The 20,969-nt window shown below is 41.4% G+C and overlaps 1 pseudogene; it reads left to right on the top strand.

Moving 5' to 3' along the window:
• The first annotated feature begins 3,115 nt into the window (after positions 1–3,115).
• LOC120678191 lies at positions 3,116–5,883 on the top strand (annotated as a pseudogene).
• The last annotated feature ends 15,086 nt before the right edge of the window (positions 5,884–20,969 follow it).

Below are 20,969 nucleotides of genomic sequence, written 5' to 3'. Positions count from 1 at the left end.
TGAATTTCTCACTGTTCGCCTACACGGTCATTTACTCCGTTTACACAGCGTGTAAATGCTACTCGATGGTTAGTCGTGTAGGCCGATTAGCCGTGTAAAGCTGTATAAAACCGTTTCAACTGTTTATAAGGGCGTTTAAACGGCCGTGTATTCCGACTATTTGCTACACGATGGGTGACCAACCGTTCACCGTTTAACGTTTAGGTTAACATTGGAATTTCTAAGGCCAACTTTTGCTAGGTCAAGCTACTAACTTAAGAACCCCTCTTAATAGTATGGTCAAATTTTGAAAACTATAAACACTCAAGTAAATCAAGTGTCCTTCATCTCCTTGTGACACTCGATACTAGAAAGGTCCTTAATCTTTAAAAATGAGTTCTTGGCACACATGATTGTTTGAATTGAGGGGTCTCCTTTCACATTTCATATATGATTTAACTTGTAAAAGTTATTTCCTTCAAAACATACGTTAGTCGCATACGGTTGCCATTAATCACCAAAACTTACCATATGCATCTATGGGCCTAGATGCGCTTCATTCGGACTTCGGACCTAACCGAGACAACGTTGGAAGCAGAATGATAAATTAAAGGCTACAAGCCGACGAATCTAATCGTGAAATAACTTCAATAAAAGCTTAAGTAAAGCCAAGACAAGAAACTATCAGCTAATGGCTAATGAGAACTAATCTGATGCTTTCACTAATGAATCAATCTTTTGTTAATAAAATGCGACAGATTCAATAGATATAAGCCGATAGATCTAAATAAGGCGAAGATAATTGTGATTCTATTAGATCTAGCAAGAGGACTAACTATGCAGCCTCACAAATATGTTGGGAATTGATAACCGAACTGAACCGGAGCAATCCAAAAGATTGAAGCAATGCAGCCTTGAATAACACCAATATAGCTGATGCAATTGTTAGGACAGGCGGAACTTAGGGCTTACCTCTTCGCCGGAGATCGAAGTGATGCAGCCTCTGCATAAGGCGTCGAGTTCTGCCGGTGATAAAAAGCATCGGAAAAGAGGGTGACGATTGATAGAGGTAGACCCAGATACTTCACTACTAAGTAGGGTCCCCGCGTCCGAGTGGCCACCCTGCTCGACTACCTGACGGACAGGCACTCGGCTGGATGACGGAAGGGTCTTCTGCAAATATGAATGAAGGCTGGAACAAACTACCTGGATTATTAGAGATTCTAATTAACCGACCTGCTACCCTATAAACAACTCTAGATCTAAACCCTTACTTGTAACCTAAGGCTCCTAGATAATATAAAGGGGTAGTGGGGATACCCATGGGAGACAACAACAACAGATCATATTGTATACACCACATTAGCCATGACGGCCCCGGCCTCGGTCCTGAAGGCATGGCAATACATATCCACCCCTGACAGGACATAGGGTAATACGCGCATCGTGGCCCGAACCTGTCTAAATCGTTGTCTTCTGTTACCATCAAGTTCTTGGTTCTGCGATCTCTCTCACCAAAAATCTACCATCGGCATACCCCTGGTGAACTTGCTGGAATCCCAATCCGACAGTGATCCACTGAAAGTTATATTGATACAATGGCCAGATGTACATATTTATACCCTACACTAATGACTCGTGGTTGAACCGTAGAAAACTTGCCTAAAACTAAATATCTAAACAAAAGGAAATGTTAAGATATATGGACTCTAGTTTCTTTCGTAGAATCCTTGCTAATAAAACTTTCTTGACTGATCGTGTCTTTCCTAGATATCAAATTATCGGCTTCCTTCTATATACTCCATTGGCTATAAATTACTAAATTTTGGTGTCATTATAAATAGAAATAAAATATAATCGTTGATTTCTTAGGTATACATGCATCTTGGACCTTTTCTGTAACGAAGAGAATCTGGTATGGGAGCACAGCTATTGTGGTTGGCGCTTGTACGTACAAATTCGGCACAGCGGCACCATGCTGGCCTGACCATGGCGTCGGCACTCGTCAGCCTTACAACATGCTGCGGTTTGTGCACACGGGCTTGTTTTGGTTGCCATGGTTGGTCCGCACACTAACGTCACTACTTACTGAAGTTGCGTTTCTATGACAATCGGATGGTACAGTGAGCTCCCACGTCAATGTTGTATTTGTTTTGCAATACATGAATTTTTTTCCGAAAGGGTCTGTAGCCTAGTGGTTTCAAGAGTCTCGGTAGCACCTGAGGTCCTGTATTTGACTTCTCTTGGGAGCGAATATTCTAGAATTTAACGGTGTTGTGCATTGATGTTCCCGCCGACAGCAAGACGCATGTGGTGACTTTCTCAATCTCAAGGATTTGTCGGCTCAGTCTTCGAAGATGCTCATAGAGGTAGGGTTTTGTGTATATGTGTTCATAGTGGTGTGAGTGTGTGTGCGTTATGAGTGTCTGAGTTGTACTGTGTAATCTCAAAAAAAAATACATGATTTTTTTTTCTATATAAGTTGAAGCCCGCCGACTAAAGCTGTTAAAATTTCAGCTATTTGATATTTTTTCGGATCCCTAAAACTCGGTAAGAGATAGATATCTTGAGAAGTGAGAGTCAGTAATACTTTTTGTTGTGGATATATCTACCGGGTACGAATGGAACTGTTGAATAGCGAAGTCATGGTCCAAGAAAAATCAGAGCTTTCACACTTCACATACGTAGCTAGTCAAATTAAGCACTCTTTTTGTCTGGAGAATTGAAGAACAATGTTGTTCTTCTACGTAATGCGTCCCTTCCATGTAGGTGGGATGCGGTTTTAAGAAAATGAAGTCTTGCCACGATATGCTTTGACCCAGAAACGATATGCTTTTTGCCATTCCTAACCTTCCGTTCAAACAAGAATGTGCATGCAATTCCATGCTGCAAAAGTACCAGACAGCTAAATTTATTAATTTAAGTGTGCAAATACCAACCTCACTCCTCCAAAACCTTAGCTTATTATCACCATCAACCATCATAATTGCTTGGTATGGTCCAAGAGGGAAAACAAAACCTTTGAGCTGTCTCGTTATCTCAGATGAGCTGCAACCTCTGCTCTCTGATGAAGATAAGATGCTGCTACTCTCCATCAAGAAGCATGCTTTGGGTTCTGTACATGTTATTGCCGTCCATGTTTTACGGCTGCATCACTGAGGAGGGAATTGCTCTGAGGCATATCCGATCTACGTTCAACGAGGCGCACTGCATTGTTCCTGCATCATGGGGACGAGGCGACAACTTCTGCTCGTGGGAAAGAGTCCGATGCAACAACGACAGCACACGGGTGCTAGATCTCAACTTTTCAAACATGGAAAACTGTACCACGGGAGGTGGATGTTGGAATCTGAACAAGACGATTTTTGCTGCATTTCATGAGCTTCAGCTGCTGGACTTGTCTTACAATTACGCTTGTTTACAAGATTTTGATGGTAATGACTTCCTCCATGCATGCATCCACTTTTTGTTTTCTCTTCTCAGGTTTTTTGTACTCCAAGGAAGGTAGCATAGTCATCATCAGTTTATCGGAAATTTCTCAGGGCTCCAAGGCTTGACTAAGCTTCGTTATCTCAACCTCAGTGACAACCACTTATTAGGGAGTACTGATATCTTCGGATATCTTGTAACTTGGTTTCCCTCGAAGTTATAAATCTTGACAGAAGCAGCATGGGTGGTAATCTTCAGAATACAGGTATAGCAGTACTTAACTCCACCTTTTCTGTTAGTTCTGATGACCTGCTGTTTGTACGTAACTTAGTTACTTACTATACTGTATGCATACTTGATACTAGCTTTCAGAAATTTCAAAAACTTGCGAGAACTGCGTTTAAGGTCCAATCAAATGAACGGAAGCATCCCATCATCCTTATTTGAGCTCCCACTTCTTGAATACTTGGACCTTTCAAGAAACCTCCTTCAAGGATATATACCAATAAACTCAGCTTCTAATATCTCACCGTTGCTTCAGACTCTCAAGTTATCAGATAACAATCTAAATGGGACATTTGCTTTCTTCTGGCTGCGAAAGTGCACGATGCTCAACACTATAAGCTTGAGCCGGAATGCCGATTTGGCAATCGATGTTAAGTTCCGAGGGCAGGTACCTATATTTCAACTAAGAGCACTTATGCTATCTGGGTGTCACCTTGACAAGAGCATACTTACAGGACCAGGTTTCCTAGCCACACAGCGTCATCTGGAAATCCTTGATTTGTCTAACAACAACTTGGCAGGAAGCATTCCAGATTGGATCTTTAACAATGAAGCAACATTAACTTATCTGAACATTGCAAGCAACTCACTAGTTGGATCATTGGATTCAATGTGGCAGCATAAATCTGAACTCCGAATCATCAACATATCTATGAACCATTTGGAAGGACAGCTACCAACCAATATCAGCTTATTGTTTCCGAGGTTGGTAGTTTTAGATGCTTCTGATAACATCATTTCAGGAAGTATTCCACCATCACTGTGCAGCATCACCGCGATGAGAATTATGGACCTCTCAAGAAACAAACTCACAGGAGATGTGCCGACATGCTTTTTCATCAACTACTCTCAGTCTCTGCTGGTATTGAAGCTGTCAAACAATTATCTTGGGGGAATGGGGGTCTTATATTTGGTGGGGGTAGCAATTTGTCCATTGCATGGGCAATGTACCTTGACAGCAACAATTTCGAAGGAACTCTTCCCAGCAATCTGTCGGGTAATCTCGACGTTCTTGATTTGCATGACAATAAGTTGTCGGGTGAACTCGATGCTTCACTTTGGAATCTTTATTCATTGCAAGTTCTGAATGTTGCTAGCAATAGCTTAAATGGTGATATTGACCCTGCTATTTGCAAGTTAACTAATATCCAGTTTCTAGATTTGTCAAACAACAACTTTTCGGGGTCTACACCAAACTGTATCGGCACATTACCACCTATTTCCCTGAACTTATCTTGGAACTCACTCTCAGGTTACCCAGGTGAATTTGTCAATAGCTTCCATATTGCAGCTCTGGATCTAAGATATAATCAGTACATGGGTGATCTTGAATGGGTAGCTTATCTTTATTGGATGAAGTTACTGTTCTTAGGTGGGAATATGTTTGAGGGACAGATCTTCTCAAAGCTCTGTCAGCTCCAGCACTTAAATATAATTGACTTATCACACAATAAACTCTCGGGTTCATTGCCATTGTGCATTGGTGACATTCCATTTGAATATGGTGCATATGACACACAAGTTCTGTCCTCGACCTCCGATTCGATACTCATTGTGGAGTTTGCTAATATTGAATATGACGATCTGTCCTTTATGTTTGACAACCAGTATGGACTCCAAAGCTTCACATTCTCAACTAAAGGGCATTCTCTCATATACAGTTCAAGTTTTCTCAATCTGATGTTTGGCATTGACCTATCTGCAAACATGCTATCAGGAGAAATTCCTTTGGAGATAGGAAATTTGAGCAGAATCAAGTCCCTCAATTTATCAAACAATTTCTTCACTGGCCAAATTCCAGCTACCATTGGAAACATGAGTGCAATAGAAAACCTGGACTTGTCCCGCAATGATTTGAGTGAGCAAATACCAGGGGACTTAACTCGGTTATGTTCATTGGAGGTATTTTCTGTGGCATATAACAACTTGTCAGGATGCATACCATACTCAGGTCAGTTCAGCACATTCAATACTGAAAGTTACATGGGCAACATTAACCTGCACAATTCATCCAAAGGGGGCACCTGCGACCCAAGTTCTAGACCGATGGAAGAGGAAGATTTGGGCGAGTCATGTGTGGATCCAGTGCTTTATATGATCAGCGCAACGTCATTTGTATTGGCATTATCCGCCACCGTTTCATTCCTGTTATTCCATTCTCTTAGGTGGCATGTAATTCTGCAACCGTAGTCCGCCCTCCATCACTTCTTGTCATTTACATAGCCAATATGGTGTATTCAGCTATGTTTTCCGAGTATATTTTGTTAAGGTGCAGATCATGAGTGCATATAAGGAGACAAATCAGTATTATTAGATTGTAAAAAAGTTCTAGATGAGAAGTTGCCTCATAGCCATTTATGTCAGGATTTCAATGCCGTACTTCTCCTTTGTGTTTCTTTCCTTTAGGATCTGCTTTCGTAGGCCCTGTTTGGATACGATTATAATCCGCTTACCGGCCAAAATAAGCGATAATCCCACACAAACGACTCGAATAATGGAATGGGCAGTTCTGCCGGTTCCGATTACCTCCTATGAGGTATAAGAATTCGAATGAAATACAACCCTTAATTTCTTAGATTAGGGTAAAACAATTAAATAATTAATATAATCTGAAAAAATAATATAAAAAATGCCAGCAATATCAGCATCCCGCACGCAGTGCAGTCTCTCATTCTGTTCAAAGTAATGTCCATGATCCAAAATATTTTTAGAAAGAAATTTTGTTGTAGCATTTATGGCTGGCAAATAAGCGATCAAGCGAGTAAAAGGTTAGTAAATTTTTTTAAGGAACAGGTTAGTAATTAGATGTGGATAGAGTGGGAGGGTATGGTGACAATATTTTCTCAAACTAATTAGCTTGTCGATCTACAAGTCTAATGACATTGACAAAGTGAGGCCTCAATCTTGCGGAGGCCCTGTCCAGTGAATCATAAAAGATTGCTCTCTTTTACCTTATGATTATACTGATGGTTGTAAGCAATAAAATATTTTATAAGTGGCAATAATAATATCAATCTTAATACATTACTTTTACCTCCTTTTTCAATATATTATAACCAGATAGATATACAGTAAGGGGCAACCCCCCTTAATTCCTCAAAAAATAATAAGGTCCAGCTAAATGTATTGGTAGCAAATAAAGCAAGCTTATTTCAGAGAGTTTCAGAGCCTCAGAGGGCAAATAAAGCAACCCCTCCTGATCCACCAAGTCAGTCCAAGAACAGACACAGTTTCGGAGAAATTGTCAAGCACTCTCCACGCAGGACTAGATTGGATACCGAACAATATTTCAACGCCTGTCTTATTGTATACGCTGAATAAAGCGGTATACTATACATACAATTTTTCTGTGTAACATGTGAATAAACTATGTCATGAGTAAAAAGTACCGAGTATGAACTTTCTATATATGCATCTAGAGAGGAATAAAGTGATATACTATATATACAAATTTTTTTCCATGTAACATGTCAATAATCCATGTCATGAGTAAAAACACTCAGTATGAAATTTCTATGCATCTAGAGAGCTCTATTATCTTGGAGTACTTAGATGAACAAAGTGGATCTTAGGCCCTAAGAGAATATGCTTTCTGGTGGCACACAAAAAGAAGATATAAATCAGACTACCAAGGATCATTCTACATCCTGAACACTAGCAGAGGATTTTGAGGAATTTGTGAAGTGACAGGATTGTTAGTGTTGATCTCCACCGGGCCAGTCCAACGACTGGGCCAACCTTGACTCGCGTCCTGATCGGGGACGCCCAGCCCAATAGACGGCTGGTGGGCCCCCGTCGTGCAGTGCCATATATAGAGGAGGTGGGGACTGCGGCACTTGTCACGAGGTTTGTCGCCGCCACTATTCCCCACCGTCCTAACCCTAGTCCGATCGAGAGGGAAGAGCTGACCGCGACGGGAAGCTTCCACCAGCGCCGGCCACTGCATTGCGACATCGCCGCCTCTTCGTCACCCCGCCATGCCTCTGCAACCATGTCATCCTCGACTTGAACCGGCGGGCCCATGGCTACTCCGGCATCTCACCACGACACATCTACACCGCCCATCGCTACCTGTGCGCTGCCTTCATCGACGAATGCGGTCACACCATGGAAACAGGAAGGTATTCCTCTTGGCAAAGTACGTCACCCCCTCGATCTACCACTACTCGATCCAAAGTATTCTAACAATGGTATCAGTTAGCCGATCTAGCGAGTAGATCGAGTTTTTGGGTAAAGAAATCAGAATGAAAAGAAGAAGAAAGAAAGATTTCAATTCGAATCGGATCAACAGAAAGGATCACAAAACCTAGCCAAGAAAGGTCCGTGGGACATACCTGCTGCGCCACCACCGCCGGCCGTCGGCCGTGTTGGTCACCACCGACGGTAGTCGCTCGACGCCGTGAGGGAAAGAACAGAGGCGCCGGATCTCCAGCGCACCACCGCAGCCGAGCCGCCGCCTCTGAGCGCGCGCGCACGGGCCCCCCAAAGGGCACCACCGAGGTGCCGCTCGACGGCGCCGCGCGCTGCTCCGGCCGCACGCGTGCACCGGCGAGGGGCGCCACGGCGGCGCCGCCATCTCCTTCCCCAGCCATCCATGACCGCCGCGGTTTGGGGCAAAAGCAAGAGAAAGAAGGGGAGGAGAGAAAGAAAGCAAAGCTCGGGGCTGCGCGACCTCGACCACGGCAAGGCCATGGTGCGGTGGGCGGAACGGGCGGCGGGGCGGCCAGAGGACGCCGGCGGCACCGCCGGACTCAAGCTTAGAGAAAGGGAGGAGAGAAGGGCGAGCTAGGGTTGCGGGGGAGCCGGCCGTCGCCGTTTTTACCGCCGCGAAATCAACGGAGAGCCGTCCGATCGAGATCGACGGCTCAGATCGAGGCGGGCAGGGGGGGCCACCACGAGTTGGGCCGCCGGCAGCTGCCGCGCGGAGGCAAGTGCGCCTTCGGGCCGCTGCAGGCCAGGTGAGTTGGGCTGGCCTCTCCGCGAGGAGTGAGCAAGGGCAGCTGGCCTGCGCGCGCGATGCGCTGCTGCTAGGCCAGAGCCCCAGGCGGGTGCTGCGCGGAGGCAAGCGAGCCGGGCCGCGAGCGAACACGAGCTGGGCCGCGCGAAGAAAGGGCCGCGAGCCAAATTTGCAGTATGGGCTACAAAGCACAGCAAAGAAGTTTTACGATTTTCTATTTGATGATTTTGATTGTAATTTGTTCTCTATTCAATTTTGCACCAACGTGTATATTGTTTAGAGAATAAAGAGTACAACAATGCTTCTGAATATAGAATTTTTCAAATTTCCGCTGCAAAGTAAAAGTCTCATCCTCTATTTAAATTAGAACCAACGGGACAATTTAAATAGAGGAGAAGAAAGCTATTGGTTTAAAGTTAAATTATGATATTGTTATTTTCTGACCAACGTTGATGATAGCAATATTATAATTTTTTATGAGTTTAAGTTTAAGGATAAATATCTGACTTTTTTGCATCAAAGTGATCAATTTTTCAGAGAGTAGAGAAAGACAAAGAAAAACTTATGAAAGAAAGAAAAGTTCTTCGCTGCAATAAAGAAAGTTAAACTCATATGGGATTTTCCCTGTGGGAAAAGACAGCCGGTAAGTTTAAGGTTAAGAAAAGCTTCCGCTGTTGTAAGTCAAAAAAATAAGATTGTTTTGGCATATTTTGCCATTGTAAGTGTCAAGTTGAGCATTAGTTTGCTCTTAAAAGAAAAGAAATTTAAAGTTTATTATGATGTTGTCATTTTCTGACCAAAGTTGATGATGACAATATTATAAATTTTATTCCAGTCATGTGTTCTATTTCTGCCCAACGGTGATATAGAATTGAAAGTAAAGGAAAGTTGTATGTTTTAATTTTGACCAACGTTAAATTAAGACATACAATTCTTCCCAAGCAGAGAGAAATTAACAGACAAAAGTTGATTCCGATCAACGCCATAGATAAAGTTTTGAGGTCACTCAGCTGTATAGTTGAGGTTAAGAAAGAAAAATGCTTGTTTCCATTCTGACTTTTAATTGATATGGAAAAGAGATGCAACTGCTTTCGAAAAGTTTTTTTTGTTTCTCTCACTAAAGTTTTGCGAATATTGTAATTCGTTAAATTTTCCGATTAAATTGGAATCAACGGGAAGATTTAATCAGAAAAGAAAGTATATGTGCATGTTTTAGTAGTCCTGACCAAAGTTTTATCACTATATTATGTTTTTACCTTATCCTTCAATAGTAATAATAATAGTTGAAATGAGTTTGATGCACGTTCAATTTGACCACCGTTGAATTAAACATGCATTGCAAATGCCTTTGAAGTTTTATGCCGCATGTCGGAAAAGTTTTTGGCACTTGTGTCACTTATATCCTGCATGACAGAAAAAAAAATTGTGATGACTCATATGCTGCTTGAGTATCACATAAAAGTGAAGAAGTCTGGGGGAGCTTTTAAAGCTATCCCATCAATTAGCATGCACTCTTATAGTGACATGTTGAATAGTGACTTGAAAAGAGTCGAAAGACAAAAGGAAAGTTGTATGCGAACCAAGATTGCAAACATGACTTGCAAAAGTATAGCAAAACGAAGAACTTGATGAGTTCTTGAAAGTGCAACAAATCAAGAACTCTGAGGAGCTCTTGAAAAGGAACGAGGAGATGGTACTCCCATTATTTTGTATGACTTGGTCATATGAATAAAGTTCTAGTAATGAAAGGCTCCTCCTTCACATTCACAAGTGTTAAAAATAGTTTCGAAATTATGGTAGCAAAGTTTGTGCCATATTTCGAGGGGGAGAAAGATTAGAAAGACAAGAAAGATTAAAATTTAGAGAGAATTTCCCCGTAAAGATAAATGCGTTGCATTTTAAAAAGTAAGGATGATCTATTAAAGTGAATATGACCGCAAAGGGAGTACAATGGTCATAATGTTGATACCCTAACCATAAAAATAAGCAAGATTTTTGGAGTTTTTTTAGCTCTAAATAGGAAGAAAAGAAAGTTGAGCCTCAGTAACATCCGAAAGAAAAAGGTGGTGCTTAAAGCAAGGTGGTGCTTAAAGCACCCTTTGAGGCTTGTAAAGAACAAACCCAAACAAAAGTTTGAAGATATTCCATCTTTGCAATAGATGGGATAATCTGGGGGAGTAAAGTATACCAAGAACTAAGGCTTGAAGAGAAGTGGGACTGTATATTCACTCCTATGATTCAAGCACTGAAATTGTCTCAACATATGTTTTGACGTTGTATGAATATCATAAATTGAGTTGTCTTATTCATCGACGTGGCGAGAAGCCATGGAAGATATAATGAGACCTAAAAGTTCTAAATTTATTTTGGAACATGGAATAAGTTTCTAATGGAGTCAAGACAGTAGGCTATAATGGGTCTACAAGATTGAAACGTGACTCTAGAGGGAACATGAAAAGTTGCTAAGCACGACTTATGGCAAAAAGTTTTGTGCAAAGAAAAGAATAAGTTATAATGAGACATTTTATTCAGTCTCATAAAAGGATTCTTTTAGAATCATAATGCAATTAATGGCATACTGCTTTTAAATTGCATCAGATGGATGTTAGAGCAATATCTCCCGACGGAGATTTGCACAAGAAAGTATATACATGACATAACCAAATGGTTTTGTTGTGAAAAGAAAAGAATATTGCGATACCACTTGATGATATTAGATCATAGAATAGTAGTATCTAAAGTTTCATGAGAACGAAGAAAAGTTGGGTTTTAAGTAAAGGTCAATGTAAAATGACAATTTGCAAATATGCAAAATTCAAAAGATGGGAAATCCTTTTCCTAAAAAGATTCAAAGAAGGTTATTTTGACCTCTAGTTTTGATAAGAATAATTTCGGTAAAGAGTCATTCGCTCTAGGAAAGGAAATTCACCGGAATAAAAGAAAAAGGGGTATCAGGACTATCGCAGAAAGCATATTAAGAAAAGAGATCTAAAGATATATAGTATGCATGCGAGTAAGCCTACGCCTGTCCTATTGTCAAGGGTAATAGTTTTGAAATTTTTAGAATTCCAGGAACCGTTATATGATCAATCAAAAGAAAAAGGTTCCATGTGCTTCAGCTGTTGGAAGCAAAATTAGTGCGCAAAAGAATTTACCCTGACATAGTGCAAGTATCCGAGACATTTTGGCAAAAGTCCAGTCCAGCAATAGATCACTGGAATGGAGTTATAGAATGTTTTGCAATTTTGCAAAATATTGTCAGCCTCATGCTAAGTAAGAAAGGAACATGTACTCTCAAAAGGATGTGAGTAAAAGGAATTAAGTTTTGGCGAGATGTTTAGTGAAGCCCACAGTAGTAGCTAACACTCGCGCTTGGAGTTTTATTGTGGAAAATCTCCAAAGCAAAATAGTTGTGATATTGTGGGTCGTGTACCCAAAGTTTAGCATTATATGAGGCTACAGGACAGGCAAAATGGTTAAGGAAATCATTACCCGGAATTGATAATGGTAGACAACAGCAATATACAACATGTTAAGTGTGCTGCCAAACACATTGACAATGGCTTATATGTTGCGAAGGAGAAAATCCAGAATCATATGAAATCATGGAGCACCAAAGTATCAAACAAATGTTTGCGGATCCGCTTACCAAAAGGCCTACCGCCCAAGTCGACATGGGTTTTACGGGAGGCCTATGATTTCTGGATTACTAAAGGGCCCAAAGAAAGGTTAAGGTCTTGTTTCAATACAGAAAGGTGCATTGTGGCTGTTAAGTCTGACGGTAACTAATAACCGTCATGATGAGGCACGCCCTACATACTGATCTGCAATGAGATGAGACCAATAGCAAAGCGACTAAAGAGAAAGTAAAGAGTTAAGTTCAAATTGAGAAATTTTAAAGTACAAAAGTGAGATCAAGGGGGAGAATGTTAGTGTTGATCTCCACCGGGCCAGTCCAACGACTGGGCCAACCTTGACTCGCGTCCTGATCGGGGACGCCCAGCCCAATAGATGGCTGGTGGGCCCCCGTCGCGCAGTGCCATATATAGAGGAGGTGGGGACTGCAGCACTTGTCACGAGGTTTGTCGCCGCCACTGTTCCCCACCGTCCTAACCCTAGTCCGATCGAGAGGGAAGAGCTGACCGCGACGGGAAGCTTCCACCAGCGCCGGCCACTGCATTGCGACATCGCCGCCTCTTCGTCACCCCGCCATGCCTCTGCGACCATGTCATCCTCGACTTGAACTGGCGGGCCCATGGCTACTCCGGCATCTCACCGCGACACATCTACACCGCCCGTCGCTGCCTGTGCGCTGCCTTCATCGACGAATGCGGTCACACCATGGAAACAGGAAGGTATTCCTCTTGGCAAAGTACGTCACCCCCTCGATCTACCACTATTCGATCCAAAGTATTCTAACAAGGATAAGTATGGCACATAGTGCCCTAAGATTGATGTCGAAGTTGTTGATAGGAACTCATGGTATCTTCAACTTGGCTGCTGTTACTATTGACAAAGTTCGAGGAAACCAGAATTTGTGTAAATAAAAGACATAAAAAGGAAGAAGAAACAGTGCATGTCTGCTGGATTCAATATTTTCTTCGATGAAGAATCAGCGGAGGGCAGAGGCCCAAAGCGCCGACCTGAAGTACTTCTTGATTAATTTGGGTGATCAACCAAAAAGTGGATGCAAATGCAATTTGAGTGATCAGAGCACAGGCTACAAGCAGGACTATGTTACTTCTAAACGATATCACTTCCAATACAGATTAGAAAACAGATTAATTAGCAAAAATGAATAAACTAAAAAGATACAAAAATGATGTTTCGGATATGCTTTGTAAAGAATGGTACAACTACATCGACATTACTTTGTTCGGCTGGCTTGTCAGCCAACCAGCCAACAGTGCTTTTCTCTCACACTAAATCAGCACCAGCCACCAGTTACCAGCCAGCCAGTAATATTTTTCTCTCACAATAAATCAGCAATAGCCACCAGCCACAGCTAGCCGAATAGATTGTGGTGCTGAGGATGACATTAAGGATTCCAGCATTTGTCGCACAAGGATAGCACAAAATGGCATTATTGTGGTGCTGAGGATGACATCTACTATTAAATTTTAAGGCTTGATATCCCAATGCACCATGTCATTGTATCATGTGACTATGTGAGTGTAAGGAACATGGCCCATTAGGTCATAGTTTGTAATTTTGATAATTGTGTTACAATATAATCAATGTGACTAACAAAGTTGGTGAGCTCCGGTTTGTAGGATTTCTAGGTTCTATGGATGTAGTCCAAACCATAATCATGATGTCCAATTCACTGTTAAGGTGTCCAAATCATAGTGAAAAATCCAGAGATAAATTGGACAAAATGCAGCATGAATACATGCGTCGGTTGAACCAACAACATGAAGAATGACCGGGTCGGTGCAATGGAAGTTGCAACTACGATCAAGAGTTGGAAAGGTCAGCAAGATCGGTTAAACCAACGGGTTAGAAAATGAGCTGGTTGGTGCATCAGACAGTGCAAAGAGAGATCAAGTGAAGAAATGATAGTAGCACCGGTAAACCAATGGTGCAATAAGAAGCGTTGGTGCAATTGTGTTGGCATTGTCCAGAGAGCATGTCAACCAATGGAAGCGTTCGAGGGAAAAAGTCCTCAGGACCGGTCGAACTGATGGTGCATCGCATCATTGCAACGACATCAGCTTGGAATCAACGGTCAACTGAACGGCTAGGTGAAGGCCTAGTGTAACCGGTTAAACTGACGGTGGTGACATGTTTAACTGACGCTTTGTGTGCAAATTTGGCACAATGGCTAGTAACGGATATGTGGTGCCTTCTAGCCTATATATACGCCTCACTCCGGGTCATTTGAGGACATGTGGTGCCTTCTAGCCTATATATACGCCTCACCCCGGGTCATTTGAGGTTGCTAGAGTCTAGAGAAGCTACACACATATTGAAGAACGCTTTCAAGCCACCAAAGTGCTAATTGATCAAATCCTTAGGCCTTAGCATTTTCCATGAGAGAGATAGTACTAGGTTAGCTTTTGAGAGAGTGAGAGAGCAAGGTGATGCTGCCTTGTGAACTGGTTCTAGAGTGAACCAAACTTGTATCTCGGTGAGCCGTCCCCTTGGAGTCTTAGACACTCGCCGGCACGTCTTCGACCCTTTGGCTTAGTGTGGAGAGGCGTCGATAATATTGTGCAAGGGACGTGAGACCCCCATCATTAGTGGAAAGCAGGATCAAGGTGACCGAGAAAGTTAGTGGCCGAGCTTTTGTGGCAAGTCAAGGTTGTTTCGGAAGAGACTTGGTTGCCGAGAAGCAATACTCTTGATTGAGTGCATCAACAACGTGGATTAGGGGTGGCTTAGTGCCTACCGATACCATGGGATACATCCTTGCGTCAAGATTTTTCTTCCCCTCATCCCCTCCTTTACGTTTCCGCATTTCATATTTGCTACTTGTGTGCCTTTATATTCTTAGAGTAGCATCAAGGTAGGATCGGCTATAAGTTGCAAACTTATTTTGGGATGAGTGTTTCACACTAGAAGAATCGTAAGTCATCTAGATATCATGTTTTAGTTTATGTTTTGTGCAATTCTAGTTGGAGGCATAGATTAAGATTTTTACTTGCCTAATTCACCTCCTCCAGGAGTGGATCCAAAGGGGGGCTAGGGGTCTCCAGCCCCCTACCAGCCTAATGTCCACGGATCCCCCTAAGCTCGCTAGCAAATTTTGACATGAATCAAGGAGAGGAAGAAGAAAAGAGAGTGGAGGATGAAGAAAAGAGGAAGGAGAAGAAGAAAAAGTGGAAGGATGAGGTGGACAAGCACCCTCTAATTTTCTAGGCTGCGTCCGCCACTGACCCCTCTCCCTCGTAGACTATGAGCATCTATTTCAGTGAGTCACCATTACATTAGACTGTTGCTCATATGTCGTCCAACCTTGTAGGACTCGAAGCTGGGATGAATAAAAGCTAGCAACATTCTAGCATCCCTCGGTCAGGTTTAAATATAGCTATGAACTCTTTCTGGAGTTACGTCAGCGCTTTCCATATACATGGATACAAACAATTGTTGATGAAATTCCCTCAATAATTTAATTCTTAGCTTGAACGAATCAAAAGGAAATTATAAGTGAGAAACACTCGTATTATTAAAGGAGGAGGAAAAGGATGGGAATTACACTGTGCCAGCTTTTGGTTGCTGGAGCCTATATCTAAAAATGTTGCAATCACCAATTTTTTAAGCTGTTGGATCTCTATATTTCACCACCACGAAAAGGTTACACAGGAAGATAAGACGATGTATCCTTAAGCAAGGAGACTTGGAACATTTTATCAAGAATCTAAGCCTAGAATTACGACTAACAAATTGAATCTTGCACGGGCAATATGCTCCAGCATCTTGACCTCAAAATCTTCCGGAAGACAGGAATAGCGAACTACACATGCTTCACATGACTTGGATTGCAGTGAGCACAAGAAGATTACGAGGAAAAACCTTGAATTAAATAAACTTCCCTTATCGGAAAAAACAAGAAGAGTAGAAGACTTTGTGAAGCAAAGCAACAACATATGAGATCTCCAAAGATACATCATACATCGATAACAAAAATTAATCTATACATATATATTTTCACCATCATTGTTGGTGTGTGACCATTCCATTTTCAAACAAAAAAATTAACATCCTTGATCATTGAGTCTTTACAACAATGGAGATACAAAGTCATGGTCTATCAACATTCCGAAAAGTATTCCAAATATATATTGACTATGTGTGAGGGTATTTGATGAACACCTATGGGGCAGACAATACCCTAAAAAACTGTTCTGGCAACAGGAGCATACTATTTTGAATTACATGGCCTTGTTTAGACTCTCTTCTCTTTTCTTCTATATTTTCAAAATTTTGATGTTTTCTTTGGAAGCTTGCAAGCATATCACACCAAGAAACCTTCAAATGGTGTCGCTTTTGTCCAGCTCAGAATATAACTAGCCACAAGCCTCTGCCTGTTCGTACCACTACCATGGACTGTTATGAATCTAAAGTGTGGATCATGTTTTCATTGTCTGCTGAAGAAAAATGACAAAGAACTGGGTCAGTGTCAATAATATTTCAAGAACAAAAACTGCACGTTCACTTCCAAGTGTACTACTGGATTTTAGGCTAATGAATTGAACCTCACACAGCTATATATAATACGCATTCTGTTCCAAATTGTAAAGCATCCTAACTTTCTTGGAGAGTCAAAACATTTCAAGTTTGACCAAATTTATACAATAAAGTACTAACATTTATGATGCCAAACAAGTATCATTAGATTATTCATTAAATATTCTTTCTTTTTTATAATCTTTTCTATAATTTTGGTCAAATATAAAAATAATTTGACTCACCAAGAAAGTTGGAATGACTTACAACCCCCTCATGTGCAGGCTCCCTCAATATGGTACCAGGGCTAGAGGTCTCGAGTTCGAATCCTGGCGGACGCGATTAAATAAAATAATTGTAGCTGACTCCTAATTTCCATGTTTGAGGCCTGAGTGAGCCTACATGTGAGGGGGAGTTTTGAAGTATAAATGAATTGCCTTTATCTTCCCATCATTTTAAGCTTTTGGTTGAATTGCATGCAAGTTGAAGAGTTTGGGAAGCGAAGCAAACCATATATGAGATCTCTGAGTTGCTAGCAGGAATTAATTATTCTAAAGTCATCATCAACCTCGTTAATCATGGAGGCATTATAATAATGGAGAGATACAAAGTCATGTGCTATCAGCATGTTGAAAAGTCTTCCAACTAGATTTTCAGGACTATATGCTGCTATTTGATTAAAGACCTACAAGCAACAAAGACAGCCTAAAGAAACTATTTTGTCACCTTGTTATTTTTGGATTGTCATCTCTAATCTGTTTTATTCTCAATATTTCCTCGTGCTTCTTGCAAGTGTCTCACACCCACAAATCTCCGAATGGTATCGCTTTTGCCCATCTTGGAATATTATTAGACCCAGCCTCTGCCTATTCATGCCACTATATATACTAGCTATCAAACCGTGCTCCCTCACATGCTAATTAAAATTAATATAAAAATAGGCTGACAACTAATAATTATAATTATCTATCTCACACCATCTTTCATCTATTAAATATTCTAACACATACTCTAAAATATATACATATCGCTATCTAGTTGCAATAGATTTCATTTTGCATCACACCTCCATGTGTATTTGATATATATTTAATCTAACTATTTGTTTGTGAATTGGTATTCTTATCTCTTTCATCATATATGAATACATGGTGACACATATCGTGGGAGGTATTTTTATATAAATACTAACATAAATAATATATTAATAATGATAGAAATAGCAATTTAGAATTATATTGTACACTTTAATTTTTTTATAATTATATAATTTAGATAGGTTTAGAGATTACCTTAAATTTTAATAATGATATAATTTGATAATTTACATTGAAATTTTGTGGGTTATTTGCAATATTTTATAATAGTATAGGTGGATAATTTACACGAAGATTAGGGGCTTACTTTAGATTTTTTTATAATGACAGATGTGGGTAATTGAGGTACATATTTAGGGGTTACTTCAGTTTATTTTCGTAATGATAGAGGTGGGCAACTGATTAGAAAGATAGCAGATCTGATAACTATTATGATTAGAGTGGTCAGATTGATGGCCGGATGTTTCTGATTTTTATGAGAATTTTTAGCACTTCTCTATGTTTTTAGAGTGTCCACCTAAGATCCTAGGTGGCTTTACGTGGAATCTTCAAAGGAGCCTCCAATTAGTAATAGTAAGATATTATCATCTGTTATGAATTTAAAGTGTGGATCATGTTGTTTTCATGGTCTGCTGAACAAACATGACAAAAAGGGAGGGGGCATAAGACAGTTATATGCGTACTATCCATATCTCTATGAATTTTACTATAGTCATAGTAAGCAAGAAGATAACAAAACATGCAGCTCCACTATATCCGAAATAACACTTGTATATTCCCAAGCCTCCTTAAGAATCATACAGAATTTATAGGTAATATTCTCTGCATAAACCTATTTTTGTTATGGAGGGTGCTAATGATGGCTCTTGTGCCTCCTTGACAATGGTATGTAAAGCACAGACTTTAATTTGGTTCTCTTGGAATATTCTACCTCAAAGAAAACACTGACATGCATGGGTATGATGGAAAAGTAACGTTGGCAAATGTTAAACATATGATTGTTTAAGAAGAAAAAGCGGTTTTGAAACATATATAGACACTTTAAAAAAAATTATATTGAGATTTCAGCAAAGACCCACGTGTAGGCTTAATATTTAGCCATTTCTATAAATAACTTATGTGCACATACTTTATAGCAAAGACTGAGCACAAAACTAATTGGAAAACATGTATTATTGCGGTTACCAATTGCTACCCATCACCCCCATGGTTACGAAAATAAATTTGGTCCAACCGACAATACAGCATTAAGGCTTAAGCATTTACTCAACAGGTAGTGATAGCACTACCATGCAAATTGTGAATCATGTTTTTTTAGAATTCAATCATGTTTTCTTTGCTCTTGAGCAAATATGACAAAAGGTGGGACATAAGATGGCGATATGCAAACCTTCCTTGTATCTGTATGAGTCTATGAAATTTATTGGATTACTATATAGTCACGGCCAAGAAAATTATACACACTTTTGATTGGAAATTACTATAGCCCCCTTATCATTCTCTTAGCTAAATTTAAAGTTTTGAAAGCTTTGTAAAAAGATAGAAGACCTCCTATACAGTGGGTAAACTAACAGATCTTTTAAAACTGCACTCTCCATATGTTACTAAGGCAGTGGGCCCCACATGTCATACTCATTTCCTTATCTTCTTCTCCACCTCTCCTCTTGCTCCTGATGGGCGAGCTGCCGCACCGCCGCTCTCCTCCTCACCTGTGCCGCGGCGAGGGCAGCGCTCGGCGGCGGCCTGGATGGCTGGGGCAGGGACGGCGCTCGACGGGACAGCAAGGGTGGGAGTGGCACTTGACGGCGGCCCGGGACGGCGGGGACGACACTCGGCGGCAACTCGAGACGGCCGTGGCGGGGGTGGCGCTCAACAGTGACCCAGGACGGCGGAGGCAGCGCTCAGTGGCGGCCCGGGGACGGCGGGGATAGGGGCGGCGCTCGACGGCCTGGGCGGCGCTCGCCAGCAGCTTGGGATGGTGGGGGCGGCACTCGCCGACGGCCTGAGATGGTTGGGGCAGCGCTCGTCAGCGGCTCGGGATGGACGGGGTGGCGGCTGTGGCAGAACCACCTGAATTATCCCGGCTGAAGTGCGCATGCCATCACCATAAAAGCAACACCGGCTCAAACGCACTTCAAACGGAACAATTCTTGGTTTGTCGGGTAACGTCCCGATACAACCACCGGTTCTCGGATCGAACAAGCATACCCCGCACGAAGGCGAGTCCAGAGATATTACAACCACAATTTTATAACATAGGCAAAGTAGTGATTACAAACCAGTTCAAACCATTATTACAAAACCAAACTTAGTAAAACAGTTATACAAGCCATAAGTGTAAAGATTCAGAATTTAAATAGCGGAAGAGAAAACAACAGCTACAACACGTCGCAAAGGTATTCCAAGCTAGCCCAAGTATGGTATCACTCGTCAGGGTCATTACCGGCCGAAGACGTATCCCACTCTACGGACCAGCCAGGAGGCAAGGAGCAGGGCCAAGACAAACTAGCAACCTGGTCCTCAAAACTCATACCTGAAAAAGGTTTCAACAGTAAGGCTGAGTATTTTAATACTCAGCAAGACTTAACCGTCAACGGGTATAGGTAGCCCACCTAACTAGACTATGCAAGGTTCTGTGAGGCTCTGGTTTTCCTTTTGCTGAAAAGCAATAAAGAGTAGGTCCTTACTTTCAAATTTTAGCTTCCAAGATTCTAGTTGATTAACCATTCTATGTAAGCAACTACTATCCAATCATGGTAGATCTTTAAGCAAACATCAAGATTTATCATAATAATATTGCTCTTATTACTCTGTGTGGCAAAGAGATCAAGTAGTCTCAAACTGTGGGAAGCAGACGATTCGAATCGAATTTGTTAACCTGGCCAGGCGGACCTAACACACACGTTTGGAACACCGTCGGGTCGTTCCCAAACAACCGTTTACCTTTCTTTCCGGCTTGTGGATAGGGTCACTCTCCCCGACTACAGGGCTCCAAGGTCCAACCTTATCCCTCAAAGTCGCAGTGTTGATCAACAATAACATTTAAAAACATG

This window comes from Panicum virgatum, chromosome 6N (genome assembly GCF_016808335.1).
Source record: "Panicum virgatum strain AP13 chromosome 6N, P.virgatum_v5, whole genome shotgun sequence".
NCBI classification, from domain to species: domain Eukaryota; kingdom Viridiplantae; phylum Streptophyta; class Magnoliopsida; order Poales; family Poaceae; genus Panicum; species Panicum virgatum.
The sequence above is the reverse complement of the archived record's forward strand: the minus strand, read 5'-3'. Positions and strand labels throughout refer to the sequence as shown.